This window comes from Oncorhynchus tshawytscha, unplaced genomic scaffold, assembly GCF_018296145.1.
Source record: "Oncorhynchus tshawytscha isolate Ot180627B unplaced genomic scaffold, Otsh_v2.0 Un_contig_588_pilon_pilon, whole genome shotgun sequence".
NCBI lineage: Eukaryota > Metazoa > Chordata > Actinopteri > Salmoniformes > Salmonidae > Oncorhynchus > Oncorhynchus tshawytscha.
The window spans coordinates 115,671-122,500 of NW_024609810.1; the positions used below are offsets into that span (position 1 = coordinate 115,671).

The 6,830-nt window shown below is 46.3% G+C and overlaps 1 long non-coding RNA gene across 2 annotated transcripts in view; it reads right to left on the reverse strand.

Moving 5' to 3' along the window:
- Positions 1–314: 314 nt before the first annotated feature.
- LOC112240369 overlaps positions 315–6,830 on the reverse strand; it is a 17,531-nt gene continuing 11,015 nt past the window's right edge. Inside the window, exons 3-6 of one of the 2 annotated variants that reach the window (XR_006082951.1) lie at positions 6,238–6,321; positions 3,156–3,287; positions 2,290–2,826; positions 315–2,228 (exon numbers count right to left, since the gene is read on the reverse strand). This is a non-coding gene — a long non-coding RNA (uncharacterized LOC112240369). Of the gene's footprint in view, positions 2,827–3,155; positions 3,288–6,237; positions 6,322–6,830 lie in introns of both variants that reach the window. The other variant, XR_006082950.1, reaches the window with a different exon arrangement.

A 6,830-nucleotide genomic window follows, 5' to 3' on the forward strand; every position in this document is an offset into this window, starting at 1 on the left:
GAGATCACCTTTTCAGCAGCAGAGAGAGAGATCACCCTTTCAGCATCAGAGAGAGAGATCACCCGTTCAGCATCAGGGAGAGAGATCACCCTTTCAGCAGCAGAGAGAGAGATCACCCTTTCAGCATCAGGGAGAGAGATCACCCTTTCAGCAGCAGAGAGAGAGATCACCCTTTCAGCATCAGAGAGAGAGATCACCCTTTCAGCAGCAGAGAGAGAGATCACCCTTTCAGCATCAGAAAGAGAGATCACCCTTTCAGCAGCAGAGAGAGAGATCACCCTTTCAGCAGCAGAGAGAGAGATCACCCTTTCAGCAGCAGAGAGAGAGATCACCCTTTCAGCTGCAGAGAGAAATATCATATTTTCAGCATCAGAGAGAAATATCATATTTTCAGCATCAGAGAGAGAGATCACCCTTTCAGCAGCAGAGAGAGAGAGATCACCCTTTCAGCTGCAGAGAGAAATATCATATTTTCAGCATCAGAGACAGAGATCACCCTTTCAGCTGCAGAGAGAAATATCATATTTTCAGCAGGAGAGAGAGAGAGAGAGAGAGATCACCCTTTCAGCAGCAGAGAGAGAGATCACCCTTTCAGCAGCAGAGAGAGAGATCACCCTTTCAGCAGCAGAGAGAGAGAGATCACCCTTTCAGCTGCAGAGAGAAATATCATATTTTCAGCATCAGAGAGAAATATCATATTTTCAGCATCAGAGAGAGAGATCACCCTTTCAGCTGCAGAGAGAGAGAGATCACCTTTTCAGCTGCAGAGAGAAATATCATATTTTCAGCATCAGAGAGAGAGAGAGATCACCCTTTCAGCTGCAGAGAGAAATATCATATTTTCAGCATCAGAGCGAGAGATCACCTTTCAGCTGCAGAGACAAAGGTCAGAGTGACTTCTAGACTCGTTAAGTGGAATGTGTCAGTTAACAATATTAAATTAGACTGACTGAGAGACAGAGGACAGGGAGTTGGCACAGGGCTACTACACAGCTAATAAAAACCTGGATATGCCTTTATGAGAGAGAGAGAAAGAGAGCGAGAAAGAGAGAAACAGACAGAGACAGACAGAGAGAGAGAGCGAGATAGAGAGTGAGAGACAGAGACAGAGAGACAGAGACAGAGAGAGAGCAGAGAGAGAGAGAAAGAAAGAAAGATAGAAAAAGAGAAAAAGAGAGAGGGGACGTCATCTCCTCGTCCTCAGCCCTGAGATGACAAGCTAGAGGCTTTATTAAGGACCAAGACCCCCTCAGAGTTTTAGACATCTCAAAACTCATTTTAGAGAGATACTTTTCCCATTGAAAAGTTTATTTCTGAAGAGTGAAATCTGTAGTGACATTTCTGTTAAACATGTAACTCATGTATCGTCAAGCAGGCTTACTCACAATCCAATGAGTTAGCTATTAGCAAGGAGGAAATGGAAATGCCCCCCCACCCTGCATCCTGTTAAGCATTATTTCAGACATTCATTCAAGATGAGCTTTGTTCATATGGTGTTCCCAGCAGACCAGCCGGCTATGCACGACCCAACCCAGAGTTTAGTAGAGTACAGTGAAGCTCCATAGGGAACACCCGGCCAAACAGGATCTAACCCAGATTTTAGTAGAGTACAGTAAATCTCCATAGGGAACACCCGGCCAAACAGGATCTAACCCAGAGTTTAGTAGAGTACAGTGAAGCTCCATAGGGAACACCCGGCCAAATAGGATCTAACCCAGAGTTTAGTAGAGTACAGGAAACCTCCATAGGGAACACGTGGCCAAACAGGATCTAACCCAGAGTTTAGTAGAGTACAGTAAACCTCCATAGGGAACACCCGGCCAAACAGGATCTAACCCAGAGTTTAGTAGAGTACAGTAAACTTCCATAGGGAACACGTGGCCAAACAGGATCTAACCCAGAGTTTAGTAGAGTACAGTAAACCTCCATAGGGAACACCCGGCCAAACAGGATCTAACCCAGAGTTTAGTAGAGTACAGTAAACTTCCATAGGGAACACGTGGCCAAACAGGATCTAACCCAGAGTTTAGTAGAGTACAGTAAACCTCCATAGGGAACACGTGGCCAAACAGGATCTAACCCAGAGTTTAGTAGAGTACAGTAAACCTCCATAGGGAACACGTGGCCAAACAGGATCTAACCCAGAGTTTAGTAGAGTACAGTAAACCTCCATAGGGAACACGTGGCCAAACAGGATCTAACCCAGAGTTTAGTAGAGTACAGTAAACCTCCATAGGGAACACGTGGCCAAACAGGATCTAACCCAGAGTTTAGTAGAGTACAGTAAACCTCCATAGGGAACAATACTCAGAGGAGGAAAGGAACCATGCTTCAACATTATAATAATTTAATTCTCCTTCCAAATGAGCAACAAAACATCTGCTTCTCATAATAAGGTGACTGGGATTAGTAGGGACATACGTACACAAGCACGTACACACGTACGGACATGAACACGCACATGCAAGGATGCACACGCACACACAGGCACGCACACACACCCCTGCACAGTCAGCGTCAAGGGAGAGGAAGAAAGGCCGACAAGAATAACAGATAAGAACTGAATTCAGGTCTTCATAATGGAGAAAATATAGTGATGCATTTGGGCTGCTATTTGATTATAACAGATAAGAACTGAACTCAGGTCTGTTTTCATAATGGAGAAAATATGGTGTGGCGTTTGGGCTGCTATGTGATTGTTGTTATTTCTGGCTCCAGACTTTATTAATAAATGAACTGAGACAGATGTTCAACAATTGTCATTCTGTTGTTGTGGTCCATGTGTCTCTCTTCCTGTTAAGAAGTGATTTCCTTCTCCTGTTTCAGCTGAGAAAACAGAAACGGAACGACACGTTAAAATAACACGTCATTCACAGTTCATTTAGAAAACAAATGACTTTAGAGTCTAAATGAAAACTGGAATACGTGGGAACCCCTCTACAAGACAAAACATCTCATGGCATATCATGCTCAGATTGTGTGTGTGTGTGTGTGTGTGTGTGTGTGTGTGTGTGTGTGTGTGTGTGTGTGCGTGCCTGCATGCTTGTGTGTGTGAGTGTGGGTATGTGTGTCTGCCAGTGTACTGTATGTGTGTGATTGTGTGAGTGTGGGTATGCTTGTCTGCCTGTGTACTGTATGTGTGTGTATGTGTGTACCTGTGTGTGTGTTGCATCACCCTAATTCTACTCCATAGCGACTCCCTCCATAGCAGCTCTCCTGTACCCTGCTAGAATGTAGGCCAGGCCAGGGACCAGGCTCTGTGTATACAGAGTCATAATGATATGCCTCTAGGGAGGAGAGAGCAGAACAGAGTCACTCAAGTGGAACAAATACACACTGCCCTGTTACACAATGTGGTCACTTTCCCATAATGCACAAGCCATGACAGGAGGGTGGGAATCCGATGACCAACCTACATGTAAACATTGCTAGCTCGCCAGCTTCTACATATAGTTTGCTGAGTTTCCAGGTTGTCCTAGATGTTTCCAGGTTACCCTAGATGTTTCCAGGTTACCCTAGATGTTTCCAGGTTACCCTAGATGTTTCCAGGTTACCCTAGATGTTTCCAGGTTACCCTAGTTGTTTCCAGGTTACCCTAGATGTTTCCAGGTTACCCTAGATGTTTCCAGGTTACCCTAGATGTTTCCAGGTTACCCTAGATGTTTCCAGGTTACCCTAGATGTTTCCAGGTTACCCTAGATGTTTCCAGGTTACCCTAGATGTTTCCAGGTTACCCTAGATGTTTCCAGGTTACCCTAGATGTTTCCAGGTTGTCCTAGATGTTTCCAGGTTGTCCTAGATGTTTCCAGGTTACCCTAGATGTTTCCAGGTTACCCTAGATGTTTCCAGGTTACTCTAGATGTTTCCAGGTTACCCTAGATGTTTCCAGGATACCCTAGATGTTTCCAGGATACCCTAGATGTTTCCAGGATTCCCTAGATGTTTCCAGGTTCCCCTAGATGTTTCCAGGTTCCCCTAGATGTTTCCAGGTTCCCCTAGATGTTTCCAGGTTTCCCTAGATGTTTCCAGGTTACCCTAGATGTTTCCAGGTTACCCTAGATGTTTCCAGGTTACCCTAGATGTTTCCAGGTTACACTAGATGTTTCCAGATTACCCTAGATGTTTCCAGGTTGTCCTAGATGTTTCCAGGATGTCCTAGATGTTTCCAGGTTACCCTAGATGTTTCCAGGTTATCCTAGATGTTTCCAGGTTACCCTAGATGTTTCCAGGTTACCCTAGATGTTTCCAGGTTGTCCTAGATGTTTCCAGGATGTCCTAGATGTTTCCAGGTTACCCTAGATGTTTCCAGGTTACCCTAGATGTTTCCAGGTTACCCTAGATGTTTCCAGGTTACCCTAGATGTTTCCAGGTTGCCCTAGATGTTTCCAGGTTACCCCAGATGTTTCCAGGTTACCCTAGATGTTTCCAGGTTACCCTAAATCCACTTCAATCACTGTAGATGAAGGAGAGGAGACAGGTTAAAGAAAGATTTGTAATCCTTGAGACAGCTGAGACATGGATTGTGTATGTGTGCCATTCAGAGTGTGAATGGGAAAGACAACATATTGAAGTGCCTCTGAACAGGGTCTGGTAGTAGGTACCAGGAGGACCGGTTTGTATTGAGAACTGCAACGCTGCTGGGTTTTTCAAGCTCAACAGTTTCTTGTGTGTATCAAGAATGGTCCACCACGCAAAAGATATCCAGCCAACTTGACACAAGTGTGGGAAGCATTGGAGTCAACATGGGCCAGCCTCCCTGTGGAACACTTTCTACATCTTGTAGAGTCCATGCCCTGACAATTTGAGGCTGTTCTGAGGGCAAAGGGGGGTGTAACTTAATGTTAGGAAGGTGTTCCTAATGTTTGGTATACTCAGTGTATAACAATTGTATGGTATAATAACCAGGACAATGCTTTACTCTGTGTTAAACTGTTTATGTAGGTTAAGTTATGCTGTAAATGACACAGAGGAGGATGAAGAACAGAGAAAGAGAGAGAGAGAGATAGAGAAAGGGAGAAAGGGAGAAAGGGAGAAAGGGAGAGAGAGAGAGAGAGAGAGAGAGAGATGAATTTGGCACGTCTCTGTCACAGCAGCATTCCACACCAGGTCACTAATAGTCAGGCTGAGGTTCAACAGAGAGCCTTCAGTGAGGGGGCTCCACCACTGTTATTATAGACCTGGAGAAGAGAACTCTCTCACACACACACACACACACACACACACACACACACACACACACACACACACACACACACACACACACACACACACACACACACACACACACACACACACACACACACACACACACACACACACACACACACACACACACACTCTGTCTCTATCTCTGTCTCTCTCTGTCTCTATCTCTGTCTCTCTCTGTCTCTCTCTCTGTATCAGGTTTCAAGGTAAGACTCAGATGCAGACCGTGTCGAAGTAACAATGTTTATTACAGCAACAGGGGCAAAGGTACAGGATGGCAGGCAGGCTCAGGGGCAGGCAGCTTGGTTATGCAGGTGGGTACAGGGTCAGGACAGGCAGCTTGGTTATGCAGGTGGGTACAGCGGCAGGACAGGCAGCTTGGTTATGCAGGTGGGTACAGGGTCAGGACAGGCAGCTTGGTTTGCAGGTGGGTACAGGGTCAGGACAGGCAGGTTATGGGTGGGTACAGTGTCAGGACAGACAGCTTGGTTATGCAGGTGGGTACAGCATCAGGACAGGCAGCTTGGTTATGCAGGCGGGTACAGGGTCAGGACAGGCAGCTTGGTTATGCAGGCGGGTACAGGGTCAGGACAGGCAGCTTGGTTATGCAGGTGGGTACAGGGTCAGGACAGACAAGGGTCAAAAACCATGAGGACAAGAAAAGAGAGACTGGGGAAAAGCAGGAGCTGACACAAAAACGCTTGTTGGATTCACAAACAAGACAAACTGGCAACAGAGAAACAGAGAACACAGGTATAAATACACAGGGGATTATGGGGAAGATGGGCAACACCTGGAGGGGGGGTGGAGACAATCACAAAGACAGGTGAAACAGATCAGGGTGTGACACTGTCTCTCTCTATCTCTATCTCAATCACTCTGTCTCTCTAGCTCTCACACACACACACACACACACACACACACGCACGCACGCACGCACGCACGCACACACTCTCTCTCTCTCCTCTCTCTCTGTCACCGAGCCATACTATCCTGAGTTGGCCTTCGTTAACTCAGACGGTCAAGACCCACCTGCAAGTTCTCACCCACTGGAGCATCTCCCCCACTCATAAACATGGAATGTCTGGACCCTCTTCAACACAACAGCAACACAGGCTGATAGTCCTCAACAGATGGAGACAGGGGGATATGAGGGGGAGACAGGGGGAGACTTCATGAGGAGAGAGTGTAGACGGAGGTTTTCCCTCCCAATCAAACCACAGGGCTTCATCTAAGGAACAAAACATGGCAGTGTACCATGTAATGGTGCGTATCTGCGGCAGGTGGACTCTGAGGCGTAACGGGCTGTATTGTTGAAAGGGAAGTTTTCAGACCCCCAGGGGGATTCTCTGGAGGGCTTTCTCAGGAGGAAATGCACACACACACACACACACACACACACACACACACACACACACACACACACACACACACACACACACACACACACACACACACACACACACACACACACACACACACACTAACACCTAAGCCCTCACATGTTGGATGTCATAGTTGACTTGCTTTGGATAGTGACGTTTCCCCTGATCTAATTTAGATCCTGGTTTCCAGTCTGGTTTCAGTGGGTTTAGTAGTATTAACACACAATACATGTATTTACT